At 40.5% G+C, this 24,213-nt stretch overlaps 1 protein-coding gene across 2 annotated transcripts in view; it reads left to right on the top strand.

The window, feature by feature from the left end:
• Nucleotides 1-24,213, top strand: part of CERT1 (ceramide transporter 1) — a 2,527,843-nt gene that overhangs the window by 1,713,923 nt on the left and 789,707 nt on the right. The gene's annotated exons all lie outside the window — the stretch shown is intronic.

Genomic DNA, 24,213 nt, shown 5'->3' with positions numbered 1-24,213 from the left:
AGTTGATCCAGGGCATTGGAATTTATGAATTCCAGAAAGCGTTAATCGAAGGAGTTGGTACATGGGTAGTTTTCCCAGTTAATGGTGGGGTAGTTGAAATCGCCCATTATTAGGGTGTTTGGCTGAACCCTAATATTTTCCATTATATCAAGAAAAGAGGAGTGGCAATCCTGGGGCACAGTGGGGGATCTGTAGCAAGCTACAGTTTGGATTGTAGTTTTGCCCAGAGTTAGTCGCATTTGGATAACCTCTGATGCATTATGCTGAGCAACTAGCCTGGAGGTTTGGATATCCTTAATGAGTATGGACACACCTCCGCCATTGGTGCTCGGTCCAGATTACGTGGGCGAAAAGTGTGGTATGAGTTTTAGCCTGGTAGTGCAGGGGTGCTCTCTGGAGCCTTGAACCAGGTCTCAGTCACTGCACAGATATAGATGTTCTCCCTTTTAAGGAATGCCTCGAGTGAGTGCATTTTGAGATTTAGACTTCTAGCATTGAGTAACATTACCCTCAGTTTTTGCTTGGCTTTTTCTGTTACGGTGGTGAATTTGTCATTTGAACCTTGTCTGAAAAAGGCACTATAGGGGCAGCAAGAGCCTTAGCCAGTATCCAGAATTCCAGGGGTGACAGGTGCATGCCATCTCTGGCAAAGCATTGTGGTCTGTCGACCATGTCGTCCCAGGCAGACAGATACTGGATCCCCTTAGAATGACACCATAAGCTTAGCCAATTGTTGAAGTCAATCATTTTGTCCTTGTACTGCGGTATAATGCTGGGTGATGTTAGAGTGCTACTCAGGGCTAGGGTCATACCTGCCTGGGCTACAAGATCGGAGAGCTCCTCCGTGTCTCTTTTCATGTAGTCCAGGGAGGTATGTCTCAGATCATTCACACCAACATAGACAATGACAGAGTCATATTTGTACTTGTTGTGAAGTGACCTGAGTGTGTGGGTTATGTGGCTGATCCTGGCACCCGACAGGCAGCTGACAGTAACCTTCTCCTTGTTTAGCCTGGTGAGTGGGACATCAGTGTGCCTGACTATATGTTCGCCCATAATATCTGAATAAGTGAGTGGGATTTTCATAACAGCATCAAGGAAACGTTCCTTCTTTCTGTGTTTTTTTCTTAACTTTTGGATTTTTCTTGGCATATTGATTGATTTTCTTAGTATATTTTATTTTCCATTTGTTTACCAGGTTAGTCCAACTGGACACAAGGTGACCGTTTTCAGTGGAGGCAGATACATAGTAAACAATTATAAAAATAAATTATACAAACATAGCTATTTTGCACAAAGATCATAGAAAATATAAAAGGAGTTTTACAATTGATGCAGCATACAGTGGTTAGAATATTGAGAAACAATTAAACAAGATATTGTACAACAAATATAGAATTGTTTGAACATAAATTCAGAAGTTTCCATAGACAAACAGGGTCATAAACTAGAAATCATAATTATATTGATATGATTTATTTTGCATTTATCTTGTTTTAATGATGGTATATGTGTATTATTGTATGTGTCATATGTGCACAAATATTTGTATTAATCTGTGTATTTACAGTATATTGACAAAGTACTAGGTCACATCAGAGCCTTGGAAGGTCATTGTTAAGAAACTGAGAACTGTTGTAAAGCTTGGCATTGAATACCATAAGTTCAGGTTATGCTATAAGAGAATAACTATGTAAAGATAACCATGTCAGTAGCCAGAATGCATTATAAACTGAATGTTTTAATGTGCACATTAAGAAATGGATAGATTGGCCCAAACTCTGGACTGATGTGTGCGCTTTATTTGTTTTTTTTTTTTTTTTTTTGTTTTGTTTGTTTTTTGTTTTTTTTTATTTCTGGGGAAATGCTATTCAGAAGTGAAGAGACACATAAGCGAACAGTTTTAGTGGCACACCAGGCTGTGATTTTTTTTTATATCTATTGTCATGCAAAGCTGACGAAATAGTTGAATCTACCCAAGCTGGAAATGTGAGACTGTAGCCCACTGAAGGAGGGGAGATGGGAGGAGTAACTTGGCCAGGAATTGAAACTTGCAAAACTGCTACTTGTGAAAAGTCTTTTTTATCTCAGTAATTTGTTGACACTTTTGCAAGTTTCTTTCAGAGAATGTGTAGTACATCAATAGGAACAACATTTGTGAAACTCAGCACTTGCCAGTCAATGACACATGAGATGCACACTCTCAAAGTTGGCATTTTTTTTCAGGTGGTCCATTCTAAGTGAATGGAAGTCTAGTCTGACAACAAATGGTAAGGCTATTTGTTCTCATACTCTGTGAATTGAAACAGATTTAGCTTTCCAAAGGAGTCACAATGTCTGCCCCCATGAGGGCAGACAAGAGTAAAAAAAAATAAAATTAGGAATGAGTACTTATTTTGCTGCAGGCAGCTTTAGGAGGTGCAGTAAATCATGGCAAGATAAAAAATATTTTTTTTTTCATTGTTTGCCAATAGTGGTCCTTTAAGGACAGCCTGGAAACAGCACCTGCAACCTGTGGAGTTTATGGTACCTCTTACCCTGCCTATCCAGGGAACTAGAGTGGTGGATTGCCCAGACTGCAGGCATTCCAGGTTTTCCCCTACAACCCCCTCCCCCCAACCAAGATCTGTACACAGATGCTTCAGACTTGGGCTGGGGGGCAACTCTAGGAGACTGGCGAGTGAGGGACACATGGACCCACCCCCAACAGAGGGATCACGTCAACATCAGGGAGATGAGTGCCTTGATATTTGCTCTTTGAATATTCAAGGTTCAAATCTGCCCAGGAGTGCTGAGATGGTACACAGACAACACCATGGTGCTGTGGTACATCAACAAGCGAGGCAGGGGCAAAGTCTTGCATCCTGTGCAGATTGGCTTTGCAGACATGGGAGATTGCCCAACAGAGACAAGTATCCCTCCTAGCCGTCTACATACCTTCAGCCGAGAATGTGATGGCAGATTCTCTAAGCAGGTCCATGACACAATACCATGAATGGATGTTAAGCAGGGATGTTTTCCTGGACCTGGTCCATTGATGGGGTATACCTCAGGTAGACTTGTTTGCCTCCCCCATGAACAGACAACTCCCAGCTTACTGCACCAGGATATTTATCCCTGGGGCATGGAAGGCAGATGCTCTTTTTTTGGGAAGGGGATGTTTGCTTATGCATTCCCCCTTCCCTATCATACAAAAGTTCTGCTGAAGATTCAGAGAGAACTGACCCCTTTCTGGTCAAGGCAGCACTGGTTCCCCCTTCTACATCATCTAGTCAAGGGCAGTCACCACAGATTAGCTCTCAAGGTGGACCTGCTCACACGGGCGAAGGGAACTCTCATACAACCCCAAATATCCACCCGGAACCTTACTCTGTGTGTGATAATGCATCGATTCCCTTTAGACACCTTTATAATGAAGACATGCTTCAGATTCTGCAGGAGGCTAGAAAACCCTTTACCAGAAAATCCTATCTATCCAAGTGGAAAAGATTTTCTGTATTGTATCTAAAACAAAACCTTCAACCACTGTCTGTAGAACCTCCAGTGGTTCTGTCATACTTTGTGAATTGATGAACACTGGTGTGTCATATTCTTCCATCAAGGCACGCCTGTCTATCATCTCAGCATGTTTACCCCTCTCTCATTCTTTGGCTTCTAGGCTGGAAGTCAAGCTCTTTTTGAAAGGAGTACTACACATTAGACCTCCAAGGAAGTCTATTCCCCCTCCTTGGGATCTTAATTTTCTGTTGGAAAAGCTTACCTCCCTTTGAACCAGCTAAGGACTGCACTCTTCAACACTGCACATAGAAGATTATTCTTTTGGTGGCCATGACTTCAGCCAGAAGGGTCCCTGAACTGCAAGCCCTCATGGCCTCACTTTTTTTCAGTTTTCCTCAAGGATAGGGTTTGCCTGTGTATTTAACCCATCCTTCGTGCCCAAAGTCCTTAATGAACTTTCTCTAAATCAGGCCATCAATCTGTCTACCGTTTTCCCTTCACCACAAACCCCCATCGAACGGATCCTTCACTCCTTGGATGTACATAGAAAACTCCGATACTATTTGGCCAAAACCAAATCCATTGTAAAAGGCTCTTTGATGTTCATCATGTTTCACTGTTGCAGTCATGACTGTAGGGTTCTCCCCTGCCGGCAGGCAGTCCCCGGTCGGCCAGAATCCCAAAGTCTGGGTCCGGCGTCGGCTGTTCAGCCATGTTCCCTGACGTCAGAGCGCCAGGAGTACAAAGCTGACAGCCGACGCCATGTTCTCCAGTCTTTCTTGCCGTGCGGTGATAGCAGTTTGCAAGTGCCGGTCGGCTGACTCCTGACAATTTTTTCTAAACAAACTTCAGTCCGAAGACTTTCTTCTCCTACTCAAAGCTAAGTACCCGTTAGAAACTTTTTTCTTGCTCCAGTCCGATGTCAGAATAAGTTAATAATTGTATTTCATGTGGGAAGCAAATACCTCATAAGGATTTTTATTTTTACTGTATTCCTTGCTTAGGCCCTGACCGCGACGTAGCTAGTTGTCGGTTTTGTGCTAGATTCAATCAACGTACTATTAAACGAAGGTACGATTTTGCATTTCATTACTTCGGTAGGCGTTTTAATTACAAAATGTCATCGTATACGGTTCCAGCTACCGGAGTTCACAAACGACGCAAGGACAAAGACAGGCCTCCGAGGTCCAAATCAGACGATATCGCACAAGCAGAGCCAGCTTCAGGTTTGGCCATCGTCAGTGAGGCGCTTTTGCAGCCCCTGTCGTCGGCCATTTCAGAACCGATATTCGAAACGGACTCCCACGAGGAGCCAAGTAGGCCTTTGAATATTTCTGTTGCAGGACCTTCGGACAATGCTCCTTTGGATGGGTCCAGAGCCGCTGTGCAGGTACCGGCTTCCGAAGGGGTTTTCAGGCCTACTCAGCTTCTAATAAAGGCAAAGCCAAAGACAAAGGCAAAGACTCCTTCCAGATCAAAGACTGCAACCCAGGCCTCTTCTGATCCGGCTCCCAAGTCTCAGAAACAGTTACTTAAGATGGCGGAGGACTTACTTACTATGATTAGGGGTTCACATCCCCCTCCAGATAAAAGGCCAAGGCAGGAAGTTTATTATGACTCCTCTGATCAGGCTTCTGTTTCTTCAGTTTCTTCTTCTGACCAGGAATATTCTTTCCCTCCTTATGAGGATTATGATGCTGAGGAATCCATTCCTTCAGCTTCTCCCCCTGAGGATTTCCCTTTTGGGGAAACTTTGCATGAAATGAGGGAACATTTCCACTGGGAAGGACAGGAGTACTCAGAATCTAAGAAAAGACTAAGGGATTTTCTTCTTCTTCCCCAGCATAGACCCCTGGCTATTCCTCCTATTTTAGATATTGTGGATGATGCTTTTTCGGTGGCTAACTTAACTCCTGATTCTTTTCCTCCAACTCCTGTTAAGCCAGACAGATACTATAGGGTTCCTGATTCCCACCAGTTTTTATACAAGAACCCTACTGCCGACCCTGAAACCATTGCTCAAGGCCCTAAGGGCGTAAAGGCCGCTTTTGCTAAAAACCCCATTCCCACTGAGAAGGATTCCAGATCTTTAGAAAGATGGGGCAAAAAAGTGTACACTTCTGCTACTTTATCTATTAGGGCTTTAAACTGTCAGTTTCATATGCTGAAATACCAGCAATTTCTCCTGTCTGTTCTAAAACAGAAGCTAACTTCCATTTCCACCTGTGGAGATAAGGAGTTACATGACTTAATGCATGCCACTGAACAAGTTGGGAAGCATGGTTTACACTGTGGATTTGATGCCTTAGAGGCTTCTTGTAGGGCTGCTGCCTCTGGCACAGTAATTAGAAGGCATGCTTGGTTAAAGGAACAAAATTTGCCAGATCAAGTAAACGCTAAATTATTGGATGCTCCTGTTCAGCATAATGTTTTGCTTGGAACTAAAGCTGAAGAGGTGATTAAAAAGATGGAGGACAAGGCAAAATCCATGCAAACAGTTAAAGATTTCTTACAAGTACAGCCACCCAGATTTAGTAGGAATTGGCCTACAAAAAATTGGTCCTTTCCCAATTCAGACAGGCCTCAGAGGGGTAGATACAGACGCTCCCGAGGAAGGCCTCAAACGCAAGCCTCTTATAGACCAAGACAGTGGACTGCTTCCACCCCTAGGGGAGGAGAGGACAGGTTGCAAACTCATAGGAAACAGACACAGTGACTCCCTCTGTTGGGCTGCAGGAACTTCTTGCCTGGAAGCCCCTCTCGGAGGAAAACTTTCTCTTTTTCACCTAAATTGGACTCATATAACCCAAGAAAAGTGGGTTCTGGATGTAGTTTCAAGAGGTTACAAATTCCATTTTCATACCCTACCAAGGCCAAGCGGATGGCCAGATCTTCCAAAACATCAGTGGTCAGAGGCCTTAAACCAGGTGGAAGCTCTCTTGGCTATGAAAGCCATAGAACTAGTTCCACTTTCAGAAATGGGACAATGTTTTTACTCAAGGCTCTTTCTAGTCCCCAGGAAGCAAAATTCATGGAGACCCCTTCTGGATCTGTCAGTCTTGAACACTTTTCTAGAGATACCAAAATTCAAGATGCTTACTCTACAGCAGCTACTTCCAATGCTGACCAAAAATGCATGGATGGTGACTTTGGATTTAAAGGAGGCATATTTACACATTCCCATCAGGCAGGAACGCAGAAAGTACCTCAGGTTCAAGGCCGGATCGAGGCACTATCAATTCTCTGCCCTTTGGATTGTCTACTGCGCCCAGGGTCTTTACCAAATGCCTGGCTCCAGTAGTAGCTTATTGCAGACTCAAGGGAATTCAAATTTACCCTTATCTGGACGACTGTCTTATTCAGGCAGACAGCAAGGATGTCTTACTTCAGCATCTAGAGTTTGTTCAGAATCTTCGCAAGTTCCTGGGATTCACTGTAAACATAAAAAAGTCAAACTTGACACCCTCACAACAGATAATTTTTCTGGGCGCTTCTCTAAACACAACAACCCAGATGACATTTCTGACACACGAAAAACAATTACAGCTGGCCTCAACTTTCAAAACCTTGGCAACTTTAACTCCACTATCTGCAAGGAGATTCCTGCAGGCTGTGGGTTACATGGTCTCCTGCATCCTTCTCGTACCATATGCCAGACTACATATGAGGAAAATACAGTGGTACCTAAAAAGTGTATGGTCTCAACATTGCCACAGTTTAGACATTCTGATCTCCGTCCTGCCTTGTCTTCAAAAGGAATTCCTTTGGTGGTCCAAGGCATGTACTCTAAACAAAGGAAAACCTTTCTGTCTGCCTCCTGCCACCCAGATACTGACCACGGACGCCTCAGATTATGCATGGGGAGCCCATTTTCAGGGCAACTGTCTGCAGGGTCTTTGGACAAAGGATCAGAAGCACCTGCATATCAATTTAAAGGAGATGTTAGCCGTACAGAAAGCTCTGTTGGCCTTCAGGAATCTTCTACAACCAGGACAACTACTGATACAGACAGACAACACCACAGTTATGTGGTACATAAACAAGCAAGGGGGATCTCATTCCTATCCCTTTTGCAGACTAGCCATGGATCTTTGGAACACAACCCTAGCTTGCAATCTGGACTTTCAAGCACAGTTTCTACCAGGGAAGCAAAACTTCCTGGCAGACAGTCTTGAGCAGAAATCTTTCGGACCCACACGAATGGATGCTGGACACAGAAATATTCAAGATGATTACTGCAGTCTGGGGATGTCCTCACATAGACCTCTTTGCGTCCCACCTCAATCATCAACTACAGATTTTTTGCACCAGGACTTTCCACGAAAAAGCTTGGAAAGTGGATGCACTATCATTCAGTTGGAGAAACCTCTCGGGATGTGCCTTTCCGCCTCTTCCAGGAGTATTATTAAAGATCAAACAGGACAAGCCCAAGATGATAATCTTGCTGGCCCCAAATTGGCCTCGACAGTTTTGGTACCCAACACTGAAAAACCTTTGTCTGGAGCCCCCTTGGGTTTTACCACAGACTCCGAACCTTCTGTCCCAACACCAGGGTCAGGTTCTACACTCCCATGTCAAAACTCTCAGCCTGGCGGCCTCTTTAATCCAGGGTCTTTGAATCATTCTCTCCTACCCAAGCAGGTTATGGATGTCATTTTAGAAGCCAGACGTCCTAGCACTAGAAAATCTTATGCAGGAAAATGTAAAAGATTTTGTTCCTGGATGCAGGCTCAGGATTCTGATCCTCTTATTCCTAACATTCCTCAAATTTTACTTTACCTGACAGACCTCTTACATAAGGATCTCTCTTTCTCTTCCATAAAGATTCATGCCTCTGCTATTTCTTCTCATTATAATACAAACCCTGCAATATTTTCCCACCAGCTCATGAGACAGTTTCTCAGAGGAGCTAAGAACTTAAGGCCCCCTAGATCTCCTCCCATTCCTGCTTGGGATATCAACTATGTTTTGGAAAAGCTCACCTTACCTCCTTTTGAGCCTGCTGCCACATCTGACATCAAGTTTTTTATCTTGGAAGACAGCCATCCTGTTAGCTCTGACCTCTGCCAGGAGAGTTTCAGAGTTGCAAGCTCTTATGGCTATAGAACCTTATATTATTTTTCATCAAGACAGGGTGTCTTTAAGGACTAATCCTACTTTCATGCCTAAGGTGGTTTCCAAAGTGGCTTTAAATCAAACTATTCACTTGCCAACTTTTTTCCCCACTCCTCAAAATAAAGAGGAAAGGATCTTACATTCCTTGGACATACACAGACAACTACGTTTTTACCTGGACAGAACCCAAGGACATCAGGAAATCAGAGCAATTGTTTGTTTCTTATGCTTCAAGTTCCCAAGGTAAAGCCATTTCAAAACAGACCATTTCTAAGTGGATTGCTCATGGAATCAGATTTTGCTATTCACACCATGGAAAGCAAATCCCAGGGAGTATAAGGACTCACTCTACCAGAGCTGCTTGCTACTTCAGCTGCCTTCCTCAGGGGAGTTCCTACCAAAGACATTTTGGAAGCTGCAACTTGGAGTTCAGTGCATACTTTTTCCAAGCACTATAATCTACCTCTCTACTCTAAGTCTATGGTAGGCTTTGCTTCTGCAGTCTTGCAGGGTCTTATAGCCGCCCCCTCTACTTTATGACCACCTCCCTTTCATTCTGCTTTGGGATTCTACCCTACAGTCTTGACTGCAACAGTGAAACACGATGAACATAGTACAGTTGTGTACACTTACCATAAATGTAGATGTTAGAGTGTCTTCACTGTTGCAGTCTGGGTTTTCCTCCCTCCTGTCCCCTCTTATTTTTTCTTTTGTGTGGTTCCTTTTTTAACCCTTCTTCTGAGGTGTATTTGCAAAGGGTATGGGACCTTACACATTTTGGAACTTCTGACATCTGGGGCAAGAAAAACTGGAGAACATGGCATCGGCTGTCAGCTTTGTACTCCTGACGCTCTGACGTCAGGGAGCATGGCTGAACAGCCGACGCCAGACCCAGACTTTGGGATTCTGGCCAACCGGGGACTGCCCCCAAGCAGGGGAGAACCCTACAGTCTTGACTGCAACAGTGAAGACACTCTAACATCTACATTTATGGTAAGTGTACACAACTGTACTTTTCCCATCACCCAAGAGCCCTGGGACACCCTGTTTCCAAGCAGACCATTTCCTCCTGGATCTCAAAAACGATTTCCTTTTGCTAAACAGCCCATGGTAAAAGGCTCCCCTTCCCAGTGAAGGCACACTCCACTAGGGCTGTGTCCTCTTCTGGGGCCTTCTTTAAGGGTTTGAATGGTTTTGTGAGTACTTACATGAGAGAGGAATTCCTCAACCAAAAATAAATGTTTATGAACAACTTTTAAACCTGGTACTAAGGAATAACTTTATATTTTTCAATAAAGAATACTTTCTTCAGACAAAGAGGGTTGCTATGGTGTCACCTTGTATGCGAACATATTCATGCTCCAATGGGAGAAAAAGTTCTTAATAGAATCAGTCTTTCATAAATATTGTAGACTTTATATTCATTTTTTGGACAACATTTTTGTGTTTTGGGTTGGCCCGCAAGGGATGATTAATGAATTCTTAGTGTGTATTAACAATTCTGCCCAATGTTTAAGTTTCACCCACACTGTAGGAGTAAGTGAAATTGCATACTTGGATGTTAGCTTGGTAAAGAATAGCTCTTGAGGTGTGTTCCAATATGAATTTTTTTGTAAGGAAACTTATTCTAATAGCTTCCTGCATTATAACAGTGCCCACCCCTACAAACAGAAAAAGACCGTCGTAAAGGGGCAGTTTGTAAGAGCTGCCCGCATGAGTACTTGTTTTGAAGCATTCCTTGGAGAATGTGAATTATTGAAAGAAATGTTTGTTAAAATGGGTTATCCTACTATTTTAGTGAATGAGTTACTTATTGAAGTAGTAAATAAAAGAGAAAGAGGACACTTTAAAGCTATCCTTAACCAGGATATAAATGAAACATATTTACTTATAGGGATGGATGACCTTAATGGATATACAGAGAGAGATGAGCTTGAGGAATTAACTGAGACCATAGGGGTAACTGATGCTAGAGTGGTAGATGCTACGGCCTATCATTGGTCCAGTAAGGAGAGTGTGGAGGTTGAAACTGAGACTGTAGGAGTAGCATACTCCAGGTCAGCATTGGTTACAGCCTATACTAGGTCCAGTAAAATGATTGCAGACATCGTACATAAGAATTGGGCTATTGTTAGATCATGCAACGATGTTCGCGAATGGGTGGGTGAAAAACCAAACATAGTGTACGGGAGGGGGCAAACCCTCAAAAATATTCTTGAAGCAAAAATTAAGAAATCTATGGTAGGCTATATGAAAAAGCATGGGTCATGCAGAATGTACGCACACGTTTTAGAGGGACCCTCCTGTGTAATAAATGGGACTGTGATAAAAATAAAAAGAAAGGTTCGTGTCAGACTGGGAAAGTGGTATATTGTGCTTTTTGCATGAAATGCCCATCATACTACATTGGAAAAACTGAAAGAAAGATTAAAAGTAAAATTTGCAAATACCTTAGAGATATAAGGTTGATAAGAGACAAATGCCCTTGCAAAACACTGTAATCATTTCCCTGACCATACTTTTAAGTTTATGATTCTGGACGGACTTTTAAAGTGACCCAAGGGGATGGCCCATGGACATTAGTTAGAAAAACATGAGGCTATATGGCTAATTAGAATGAATGCAACAAATTGGCCAGGTATAAATGATGCCATGTCTTTAGCATGTTTTCTCAAATTGAAGGCACTAGATAGATAGGTAAAAGAGAAGTGTGTATGTGTATATACATATTTATTTTAAATGTTTGGATGGTGACTGTTTTTATTGCAACATATTATGCATTTTATGGTTTACAAATGAGAGTGTTTATCTTTTATACAGTTTCTATACTTTAAAAAAAAGAATTATCCAGCTGTTGAATAATTCATGAGATTCTAATTGATGAATGTAACTTATTGGTTGAAAGTAATTAGGAGGTGGTCTTTTACCATTTTAAAAAGGGACTGTTGACTGGGTGCTTTATCTTGAAAAAGTCTCTGAATGAACAGAGAAGAAAGTGCTTGATTTATTGCTGCTGTTCAACTTATTTTATCAACTTATTTTATTATTTTTCCACAAATAAAATGCTCTTTAAATTAAAATATTTGTTTGCTGTCCTGCGTCTGCTGCCATGGACTTTATCTTAGTATTGAAATGAGCCTGCACAAAGCTGGAGCTGATGGATCTTTACCCTCTTTAGATGTTACGGCTACCACTGCTTTCTTCCAAGATGTTGGTACTTCTCCTCTTAAAATACTGTTAAACAAAACATTCTGGATCCTTATTAGTTTTTCCCCTCCTATCTTCCAAACTTACACAGGAATGCCATCTATTCTTGGGGACTTTCCTGTAGATTAGTTGCACATCACAATTTTTATCTAATCTCCTCCTATCCTAATCATTAGTAATTGAGTTTCATCTAGCTCTGACCTTGGCATATTTAATTCTTCCATAAACATTTCTGTTTGTATCTTTTCTTGAATTCCATATTCCTCTGCTTTATGAAGACTTTCATAGAACTTTTGAAATATTTCTAATACCACTATAGGATCTCTTGTCACCTTCCTTGTTATAGGCTGCCTAAGCTTTTCGACAGCCCTTTCAACTTTGTTGCCTGAGTTGTGCTGAAATCTTGTGTGTTCTAGTGTGATCAAAAAGCAGTTGCTTAACAGCAATCTTTATAAACTTGTGTATGTTATCGAGGTAATCCGTTATTTTCTGCTTAGCATTCTGTGGTTGATCCTCCTCTTGTTCTGAGATTTCTCCTATTCTGCAGTACTTTAACATGTCAGTCCCTTTAAATAATTATTTTTACTTCTTAACCATAGCTTCCTTTCTTCTGTTTCCACCCTATTTTTAAACTCTTCTTTAATTTTATCCCACTCCCTAGCTATATTTTCAAAAGTAACTTCTGCCCTCTCGAATAGTCCTCCTGAATAATCTCCACTACTCATTGCTTAAATTCCTCTCTCTTCAACAGATAGATGGGAAAGAGCAAGTATCTAATTTTTTTATCATTACCTTGTGCTTTTCTTTTAGTTATTATTGGCGCATGATTTGAAATAGTTATTGGGTGCGTATCGAGACCTTGAATTAAATGCACATGTTGCTATGAAATGTAAATTCAGTTTAGCCTAGCCCAGTTTTTATGTCTTGGGAAATATGTAAATTCACTCCGAACTGCTGTTACTGAATACACATCTTCCATGCCAAATGTTTTCATAATTTTTTTCAGGAGTCTACACTCCTTTGTTATACTTTCCCTTCTGGGCCCCCCAGATACATGCTGCAAATCAAATTCCAATCCTCACCTATAAGTTATATTCCTTGCTGAAAACTGATAATTTCTCCCAGAATTTTCTTAAGCTGCATCGTAGCAGTTTTAGGTGGAATATAAATACATGCCAGTGTAATCCTCCTCCCTTGCCAGTAGCCCCTTCACACTACAAATCTTCCATTAGTATCGTTTTTATCCTCTTCTATCACTATTGGAGCACAAGTACAACTGTTTTCCTTTGTCCCAGATATTCTGCTGAATAACCATCCTGAAAACCTTTCTTTATCAAGTTCACGTGTTCAGTTCTGTCCAAGTGTGTTTCCTATAATATAGCTCTTCACACACTACATTTTTAAGATAGTTCACTATCCACCATTACTTTCCACCAGACTGTAACCAGTTTCTATCAGTTTTGGTGGAGACATGAGGGCAAGATACAGAACTGCTACTAAGCATAGATTCATTTGCTAGAAAAAAGCTTCATAATAATCAATATTCTTTTTCATTTGCTTGCTTTCTTGTAAAACTTGTCAGTAAATCAGTCTAAGGTCCTTAATCCAGTCATTCCTCCCACACAAGAATGAGAAAAAACACATTAATTTTTCTTTTGCCATACTGTTTTAACCAGGCTTTTTATTACATTGCAGTGACAGCATTTCTTAAAACTGAACAAGAAGAAAGAGAGAAGGGAAACAGAAAGGGAAAAAATGAACAGCAGCACTGTTTACAATCCCCATTGCACTTAAAAATAACTAAGAAAAGTTTACTTTGTAGCATGCAAAGAAAACCATACACCACAAAATGGTAGTATTAATGGTATAATTAATTATTAATGGTACTATTGAGAAAAAAAAACAGTTCCTTTACTTATAGTTAACTTTCTCCCATCTCTTCCCTTCACAAAAGCATTTTTCCGAATATTAATGACACAGATTTAACTCCTATGTTGCAGCTTCAATTCTGTTAACATCGGTCTGTTCAACTATTATTTCCTTAAAGTAAAATGGTGGGCAGCATGCTGTGGGGTGGATATGACGGAGATGTATCAGTTTATTTTATTTTATTTACCAGGTTTGTCTGACTGGGTTTAGTCAAAAAATCCTTTTCAGTGGAGGCATGGGGAGAAAACCAATGCACAAACATTTTTAAATAGGCATTCAGTAATATACATTAATGGATATTAACAAATATATACATTAACAATTACACATTCATTTGCTAATTAGATTACATTAATTTAATGGCAACTATTCCTGTGTAAAAAAAAAAAAAATACTTGTGTTTTAGTAGATGTTGAACATTGAGCATTTGAAGAGGTGTATTAGTAGATTTGTTATTTAGATAATAGATCATATGATTAGTGCTTAGAAATTCAAAAGCATGGAGGTGAAAGAAGGAACAAGGTAGGGCAGGAGGTGAAAGAAGGAACAAGGTAGGGCAGGAAATTTTAAAGATCATGTGGAAACTTATCAAATTGACGTAGCTTATCTGTTCTAAAATTGTACTTCCTCAGTAATTGCTTTCCTTCTGTCATTTAAGATTGCATTCTCACTTTTCATTTTATGGTGAATCTCTCCAGAAAATGCCCTCCGTAGCCATAGCATGCTTTGTCCTCATTGATTACTTTGCAGGAAGTTCTGTTTCCTTGCTGATATGCTGACATTACGTTGGGGTCAGCAGTGTCCATTGCTTAGTTAGTGAGAGGGAGAAAGGTGGGCAACAAGAGGATTTTCAGATTGGAACAATTTTACTTTTATTTGTTTAATTTTCCATTTTAATGTTAGTTAGATGCAGTTGGCTAATTCAGTTTTCAAATCCCCATGCTTTCTGTGTTCCCTTTATTTGGAAATAATCTTGTAACAGCAAGATGAAAACTTACTCTGCTGGAAGATCAGCAAAGAAACAAACTTGCTTGAAGACTCTGGTGGCATGGAATATGGCAGCCCTGTTAGGACCTTTTGTGGAAATATATCTGGTGGGAACATAACACTTGGAAGTACAAAGTCCACAACTCTTAATTGTCTATGATTTTCCTTGATCTCACTGAATATTACCTTTCATGTGTCCATGATTTTTTTCAAAATGTCCCTGATTTTGCATCACATTTTCACCCTGTCCATGTCTCATAGTACTTTAGATTTTCTAGTAAATCATTGAGGATTACAGTCTAACTCTATAAATTCTATTGTCTAACATTAATTTGTAATTTTTTTTTGTCCAGAAATTGCGAGATGATTTAAAAAAATAAACGGGCATACTGTATTCATCTTATGTGCATTATTAAAGTGATATTTACTTAGAAAAAAAAACAGATGAAAGACAGCCTACTAGTGTAGGAAATGTAGGATAAGATCCATTCTTGCATCATAAAAGGGGCAAGCATGATGGTGTGAATACAGGAAGTACTGTCCTCAAGTCAGTAGAGAGCCAAGGTTTTCAAGCAGGAAATAACACTAAAATGAAAAGGAATATCCAGTAAATTGGATTTGCAGAGTGGGAGGCCATCATGTCATCCCAGAAGAGAGAATGACTTCAGGAAAGTGCCAAAGGTAGCTGCACATGGTCTTTAAAACCACCCCTTAACTGTAGAAGTAAAGCAGGTTCCTAGATAAGTTTATAAATTGATGTCATAATGTTATATTTGAAGTGTGTGTGGGGGAGGGGGGCTGGGGAGTGAGCATTGTCACAGAAATATGTATATGGCTTGGAGATGAGTAAAACAGGTATTTGTGAATACTGGTTGTAGGGCATAGAATTGTGAACCATAAGAAATGGTTTGACAATATAGCAAGCTGAAGATGAGTGTGGCATTTATTCTGGAGATGTATAGGAGCAGTTCCAATGATCTGATAGGTGAAGTTTTACATAATTTTAAACAAGCTTGCATTGAGTGGATTTTTAGTAGTGAGACGTAGTTCCTTAGTGCCAGAACATCCAAAGGGGAGATGCACTGCATTTTGTTACTGGCTATTCTAGTTGCCTTTCTGTGTTCTAGGCAAGTCTGAAAGAGCTTTTTATCAGTTTTGTTTCCAAAGCTTTTAAGGTTTATCTCTTTGGTGCAACATTTTTTATAAAGTAGTAAGCAAGTGGCAGTCTATTTCTCAAGTCTCCTATGAGTTATTGGCAAGAAAGTTATCTTGAACTGCAGTGACAGTGTTAAAAGAAGTACTTGAGTGCTACATTTGAGTCTGTTATGTTTGTTCATATTGCGTGGTATGTAGGTGAGAGTATGAGTTGTTGCTCAGATTCTGAGATAGATGTGCCTATAACAGTGTGTGACAGCTTTGGTGTATTTTAAAGGGCCATATGAGATTACAGGGCAGCATAGTTCTCAACTGTCCATAATTTCACCAAATGCCCAAAATGTTGCCTATTTTTTGTCTATTCCTCGTAAACTGTTGTTTTCTACCAAGTCGTTAAGGATTAAAGTCACTAAATAATGACAGACGTTTGAGTTGTAGACTTGACGTCATTCCGAAAATACACACTAATGCTAAAGTTATTTTTACCAACTTTCTAATTTTATAAGAATATTTAAAATCTTTCCCTGACTGTGGGTCTTTGTCTCTCTGTTATTTTTAATTATAGCTCCAGCTAATGTTACTTGATGAGCATACACACCCAGTAACAGTTTAAAATGTCAGAACCTGCTCAAGCAAGTCCCAAAACATGAAGGACTGTGCTGTATGTTAAAATTATACTACACTTTTCACGGTAGTCTGTACCTTTACTCAGTGAAGACACAGAAAGTTCTCCTGTTACTACATTCATTTATTGCACACGAGGTTTACATCTAGCTTAACAGTGGAAGGTATATACATCAAAAACGTACTTCAGCTTAGTTTTAGGTCTGCAAGAATAGAATAATCAAAGTCTCTGATACAAAAGAAAAAGTCCCAGTCTTTATAGTATCTTTTCTGCCTGCATCAGCAGCTTAGAGAATTTGCCAGAATAATAAGTCTTTCATTTCAAGCCGGTCTGCTGACTGTTGGTTTTCCATATTTTAAACATTCTGTTTCTGAAGAGTAACTCCTTTTGTCCTTGGCCTATCCTTGTGTATCATGTTGACAAGACATAGCTGCATACAAGAGTTCATCTTGACCTGCTTGTAGATAATTTTACAAAGCTGCATAGTTTATAAGAGATAAAATATTTTACTTCTGATTCTTATTAACAATGAATTCCAAGCTATATGTTTTGCCAAGTTAGGTAACTGAGTTCAAGCTGAGTGTATTCTACAAACTGAATTGCAGAACATTTATTTCACATTTTCAGAAAAATCCACAGAAATACATTTTAACCTGTTCTTTAGTCTCACAATTCCCACTTTGTATTTAAAAAGCAGATATGACTGTTCATTTTCAATTTTTTCTTTACTGGTACATATTGAAACCTTTTCCAGTTTATTCATGTTAACCATCATGATTTTCTGAACTCGTTTTTTTGCAAATGACAACTTATGTAGTAATTCCAGATAGTTAGCATGACTCTAATGCGTAACACTTATAATACACGATGTATCAACCAATTTAACAGATTTTTTTCTTGATTTTGACCAACCAGTAAAGATATCCCACCAATTGCAAGCAGTGTCTTCTTTGGTCTTTTCAGCCAAACTAAGTAGTTTATCTTTTGCAATGATGCTTAATGCCTCATAATACAGAATACTTTTATTTTTTCCAAGTACTCAGAATTTTAGTATTGTTCATTGTTTTTTTTAATTATCCAAGGGTACAGATATATTGGAAAGCTGTATTAAGTCATAATTCCAGTTCTTGGAAATATTCACTTCTATGGGTTCAGTAAACGCATAGCTCTTACTCCATTTAAGGAAGCCAACATGTGGTAAACATCCTGCAAAAGGTAATTTTAAATTATGAAAAAACAAAGAGGGACCAGCACACACGGCAGCAGAAATAAGATTCAAATTAAATTTTATTCGAAGGTGGCTAAAAAGCTGCCTACCATAAAAAGTCACAGACCGGTTTCGGCTAGTAAAGCCTTTGTCAATGTTATATATTCTTTAAACAGAAAGTTAATTTACAAAACACCTTCACATCCTGGTACTCTTTATATTCACTTGATTTAAAGTGGTATACTCCTAACACAAATCACTAGGTTGGTTTTGAACATAATCAAAGTTTGGAACATGTGAAAGATGAATTTAGTGATTTGAACAGACATACAGATCTGAGAACCTGACAGTTTAAATTAATCTTTGATTATACAATTACAAAAAAATAGTATTTTAAACAGCCATAATATAGCTTGTATTTTTCACAGGACCCAGATGAAAGTCTGAATGTTTAAGATATAGTGTGTAATGTAGATATATTATAAAGTTTGAGCCCAATTAACTGACCATATATAAACAAAATTCTTTCTCAATATCTCAGTGGTACACGTAACTAAAGCTAACACTAAATAATATTATTATTGTCTAGAAGTACTATCATGTACTTCATATTCATTCAATCCTGGTTTGAAAAAGGCCCCAAGATTGGTGATCCACTTGCTTTCCATATTGTTAAGTTTAGTATGCCATCCCATCTTAAAGTTCCTGTGAAGTTGGATTTTGTCTATAATGACAAACCTGAACGAGGCACCTGTATGATATTTGCTATGTTTGTATAAAGCATTTGTGATTCGTCTGTTTCTTATGGAATTAAGATGCTCACTGATTCTTATTCTAATGGGTCTAGAGGTCTGACCAACATAAAAGGAGGAACAGGTACATTGGGCCAAATAAATAACCCAATCAGAGCTGCAATTTGCAAAAATGTTAATATTGTAAACCTTAGAAGTGTTTTTACTGGTGAATTCTTTAGTTTTGCAAATATACTGACATGCGCTGCAATGTCCACATGGATAGCAGATGTTAGATAGATGTTACCTGTTAATATTGATGGAACATTTGCCCAATGTATGTGGCCTTTAATGACTGTGACATTAGTACATATTACAGAAACTCCAGTAGTAAAATTTAGTTGTACTTTCGTATTATTGGGAGGAATATTAATTCCCTGTATAGCAGATTGCCACACTTCTTCACATAGGTGTGAAGATTAGCCGTTGTATTGATGGTGGATATTTCTTTGAATTTTTTCCCTTTTCCTAAATAAAATATAGGAAATTGACAACATTTAATAGAAACTGTAATTAAATTCAAGGGTTACTTTAGGAATATTTGGTTGAATGTAATAATGACCCTCAAAAGTGGAACAAAAGGTAACATTGCTGGAAAACCTTACATACCCGAAGATACAGCTAGCATTATATGGACAAGTGAAGTTGTTCTGCTGTCTTTGCCCACAAGAACGATTTACCTGTGATGAACATCAATCCCAACTTAGGTCTACAGTATTATTGTTATTGTTTATTTTCCAAACTTTCGTTTCTCTTGTTTGACACCCTACCCCAAGAGCTCCAATGAGTATAGTCAGTACAATAACAAACAGAATCTTTATTATGTACAATAATATAACCTTTCCACGTAAGTGGTATTAATCTGAAAAGTTGTTTTGATAGATGCTTTTTCAACTGTTTCAGACTTGGCATTTGCTGTGAGTCTACCAAAAAAAACAAAAAACAAAACATAGTCACTTAATGACTTTCAACTGATCTCTATGAACAAGAATTATTTTGCTCTTTTTCTTTCCTTTAACTTTGTACACTAGAGGTCCTAACTGAGCAATTACTTCAAAAGGTCCTTGCCAATTACTATCCCATGGACCGTCCGTCTAGAACGTCTTGATCAATACCTGTGTCCCAGAGGGAAGGTTTTCTTCTGGCATAACAGGATCCTTTGACCATAATTTGTATGCTTGCTTTTCTGATAGGCTTTGACCATAATTCAGAAATATCTTTTAACCATTGTTGATGTTGTGCAGTTTCTAATAATGGTCTGTTTGTACTAACAGTAGTATTGAATGGCAACTGTGCAGGCATTTTTCTACCTGTTGTTGTTGTGTCTTTAGGCTTTTCCCGGTTAGGGTTCGCCACAGCGGATCTCCGGTCCGCTAATGATTGGTAGTTGATTTTTATGTGCCGAGTTACCAGCCCTGACGCACAACTTTCAACAAAGGTATGCCCATTCACGCATGTCTCCACGCAAAAGATGCTCTAGCTGAGAATCGAACCGGACAACGTCTTACTGTGAGGCGACAACGCTACCGCAGCACCACCACCGCTATGACTTCAAAATAGTGAGATATCTGTTTTACTGTGTGGAGTTTTTAACACCCAGCAAGATTCCTGGCAAATGTTTTACCCGATTTACGCCCTTTTCCAAGCAGGCTTTCTTAGGAAGAGTCCTGTTCATTATTTCAACTATCCCATTAGACTGGGGTTGGTAAGGAACAAGAAATCGTTGTTGGATACCAAGCAAATCACACAAAGCTTTCATGAGTTTACTGACAAATTGTGGCCCGATGTTCTTCGTGTTTCACTGTTTGCAGTCATTACATTTGGGTAATCCTGCTGGCAGGTTTCCCTCAGCTGGCCTGAATTCCAAAGTCTTGGGTCCTGCGTCAGCCGCTGTCACCCCTTCCCTGACGTCAGGTCGTCAGGGGTATAAAAGAAGCAGCCGACGCCATTTTCTTTGTCTTTCTTGCCGTGCAGTGCCCGAAGCAAAAGCAGTTCGCAAGTACCAGTCGGCCGACTCCTGAGATTTTTGAGTTAGTGTTTCAGATCCAAAGTCTTCAGTAAAGCTAAGTACCCCATTGGGGAAACTTTTTTTCTTGCTCCAGACCGATGTCAGAAAAAGTTAATAATTGTATTTCTTGTGGGAAGCAAATACCTCATAAGGATTTTCATTCTTACTGTATTCCTTGCCTTGGCCCTGATCATAACGTTTCTGGTTGTCGGTTTTGTGCTAGATTTAACCAACGCACTATTAAGCGTCGGTATGATTTTGCTTTAAATTATTTTGGATGCCGGTTTAATTATCTAGAAATGTCGTCGGATAGCCATCCGACTACCGGAGTTCACAAAAAATGCAAAGAAAAGTAAAGAGGCAACCGAGGCCCAGAACCGACGACGAAGCTTCTCCTAAGCCAGTCGCCAGTCCTCAGCGAGGCGCTTTCACAGCCCCTGACGCCTGCTATTTTAGTCGTAGGCCGCTACCGACTCCCACGTGGAGTCGGCCATGCCGCTGGAAAATCAAGGTATTGGAGCCTCGGATATTATCCCTTCAGATGGGTCTGGAGCCGCTGAGCAGGCACCAGCTTCTGAGGGTGTATTCAGACCTAAACATTTTTACATCAAACCAACTTCAGCTTCAAAGGCATAGACTAAAGCACCTTCCAAAGCAAAGAAACAAATTCAAGAGCCACGTGGTCAGGCCTCTATGCCCAAAAACAGATGCTCAAAATGACCGAAGACTTGATTACCTTGATCAGGGGTTCCCATCCCCCTCCTGAAAAGAGGCCTAGGCAAGAGACTAACTATGAATCTTCAGATCAGGTTTCCATTTCTTCTGATTCCTCTTCTGATCAGGAATCTTCTCTCCCTCCCCATGAGGATTGTGATGCTGAAGAATCTATACCTTCAGCTTCTCCTCCAGAGGACTATTCTTTTGGGGAAACCTTACATACCATGAGGTAGCATTTCCACTGGGAGAGCCAAGATTTTTCAGAATCTAAAAAGAGGCTCAGGGATTTCCTTTTACTACCTCAACACAAGCCACTAGCCATCCCACCTGTGTTAGACATTGTAGATTATGTGTTTTCGTAGTATAGTCCTACCCCTGACTCCTTACCTCCATAAGTCTGACAGATATTACAGGGTTCCTGACTCTCATAAATTCCTTTTTAAAAACCCTGCTGCAGACACGGAAACTATTTCTCAGGGTCCCAAAGGAGTTAAGGCTTCTGCTGCAAAAAACCCTACCCTGTCTGACAGAGATTCTAGGGCACTGGATAGATGGGGGAAAAAGGTTTACACATCTGCTACCTTGGCTATAAGGGCCTTAAGTTGTCAGTTTCATATGCCCAAATATCAGCAATATGTCATGGCATTGCTTAAACAGAAAATGTTGTTAAACTCTGAATGTGCAGAAAACAAGGAAATGCAGGATTTATTGCATGCAGCAGAACAAGTTGGAAAACATACTTTGTAATGTGGTGTTGATTCTTTAGAGGCCTCCTGCAGGGCCGCAGTCACAGGTTCTGTAATTAGGAGGCATGCTTGGTTAAAGGAACAAAATCTGCCTGATCATGTTAAAGCTAAATTATTAGATGCACCTTTACAGCATGATACTTTGGTGTTAAGGCAGAAAGATGTTCAAGAAAATGGAGGACAAAGCTAAATCTATGCAAACGGTCAAATATTTTTTTACAAGTACAGCCACCTAGGTTTAGTAGACACTGACCAACAAAGAATTGGTCCTTTCCTGTGTCAGACCGACCTCAAAGGGGCAGATCTAGATGCCCTAGAGGCAGATCCCAGGCGCAAGGTTCATACTGCCCAAAGCAATGGGAGGCTTCTACCTCCAAAGTTGGAGAAGACAAATCCCAACCATACAGGAAACAGTCCCAATGACTTCCCTCTGCCTGCACCAAGCACTTATCTCCTGGCAGCACCCTTAGGGGGAAAACTAGCACTTTTTTCTCAGAATTGGCACATTATAACCCAGGACCAAGCGGGTCCTAAATATCGTGTCTCAAGGCTACAAGCTCCATTTCCATACCCTGCCAAAGGCAAACGGCTGGCCAGATCTGCCAAAAAATCAATGGGCAGAGGCACAAAAACGCGTCTCATCCCTCATGGACATGGGGGCCAATCAGCAGGTACGAGAGCAAGAGCAGGGGCAAGGATTTTACTCAAGACTGTTCTTCGTACCCAGAAAGGACAAGGCCTGGAGGCCAATACTGGACCTATCTTTTGTGAACACATTCCTGGAAATACCAAAATTCAAGATGTTGACTTTGCAGCAGCTTCTGCCCATGCTGGACAAGAACGCTTGGCTTGTGACTTTAGACCTAAAAGAGGCATACCTGCATGTCCCAATCAGACAAATATGCAGAAGATACCTCAGATTCAAGGCTGGCTCAGTGCTTTACCAAATGTTCATCATGTTTCACTGTTGCAGTCATGACTGTGGGGTTCTCCCCTGCCGGCAGGCAGTCCTCGGTCGGCCAGAATCCCAAAGTCTGGGTCCGGCGTCGGCTGTTCAGCCATGCTCTCTGACGTCAGAGCGCCAGGAGTATAAAGCTGACAGCCGACGCCATGTTCTCCAGTCTTTCTTGCCGTGCGGTGATAGTTCGCAAGTGCTGGTCGGCTGACTCCTGACAATTTTTTCTAATCAAACTTCAGTCCGAAGACTTTCTTCTCCTACTCAAAGCTAAGTACCCCGTTGGGGAAACTTTTTTTCTTGCTCCAGTACGATGTCAGAAAAAGTTAATAATTGTGTTTCATGTGGGAAGAAAATACCTCATAAGGATTTTCATTCTTACTGTATTCCTTGCTTAGGCCCTGACCACGACATAGCTAGTTGTCGGTTTTGTGCTAGATTCAATCAACGTACTATTAAACAAAGGTACGATTTTGCTTTTCATTACTTTGGTAGGCGTTACAAAATGTCTGATACAGTTCCGGCTACTGGAGTTCACAAACGACGCAAGGACAAAGACAGGCCTCCGAGGTCCAAATCAGACGATATCGCACAAGCGGAGCCAGCTTCAGGTTCAGCCGTAGTCAGTGAGGCGCTTTTGCAGCCCCTGTTGTCGGCCATTTCAGAACCGATAGCCGAAACGGATTCCCACGAGGAGCCAACTAGGCCTTTGAATATTTCAGTTGGACATTCGGACAATGCTAGTTCGGATGGGTCCGGAGCCGCTGTGCAGGTACCGGCTTCCGAAGGGGTTTTCAGGCCTACTCAACTTCTTATAAAGGCAAAGCCAAAGACAAAGGCAAAGACTCTTTCCAAATCAAAGACTGCAACCCAGGCCTCTTCTGATCCGGCTCCCAAGTCTCAGAAACAGTTACTTAAAATGGCGGAGGACTTACTATGATTAGGGGTTGCAGATAAAAGGCCAAGGCAGGAAGTTTATTATGACTCCTCTGATCAGGCTTCTGTTTCTTCTTCTGACCAGGAATATTCTTTCCCTCCTTATGAGGATTCTGATGCTGAGGAATCCTTTCCTTCAGCTTCTCCCCCTGAGGATTTCTCTTTTGGAGAAACTTTGCATGAAATGAGGGAACATTTCCATTGGGAAGGACAGGAGTACTCAGAATCTAAGAAAAGACTAAGGGATTTTCTTCTTCTTCCCCAACATAGGCCCCTGGCTATTCCTCCTATTTTGGATATTGTGGATGATGCTTTTTCGGAGGCTAACTTAACTCCT

The sequence above is a fragment of the Protopterus annectens genome, chromosome 2.part2 (assembly GCF_019279795.1).
Source record: "Protopterus annectens isolate FY-2018-M chromosome 2.part2, PAN1.0, whole genome shotgun sequence".
NCBI lineage: Eukaryota > Metazoa > Chordata > Ceratodontiformes > Protopteridae > Protopterus > Protopterus annectens.
Note: the sequence above shows the minus strand (reverse complement) of the source record. Positions and strands in the feature narration are given on the sequence as shown.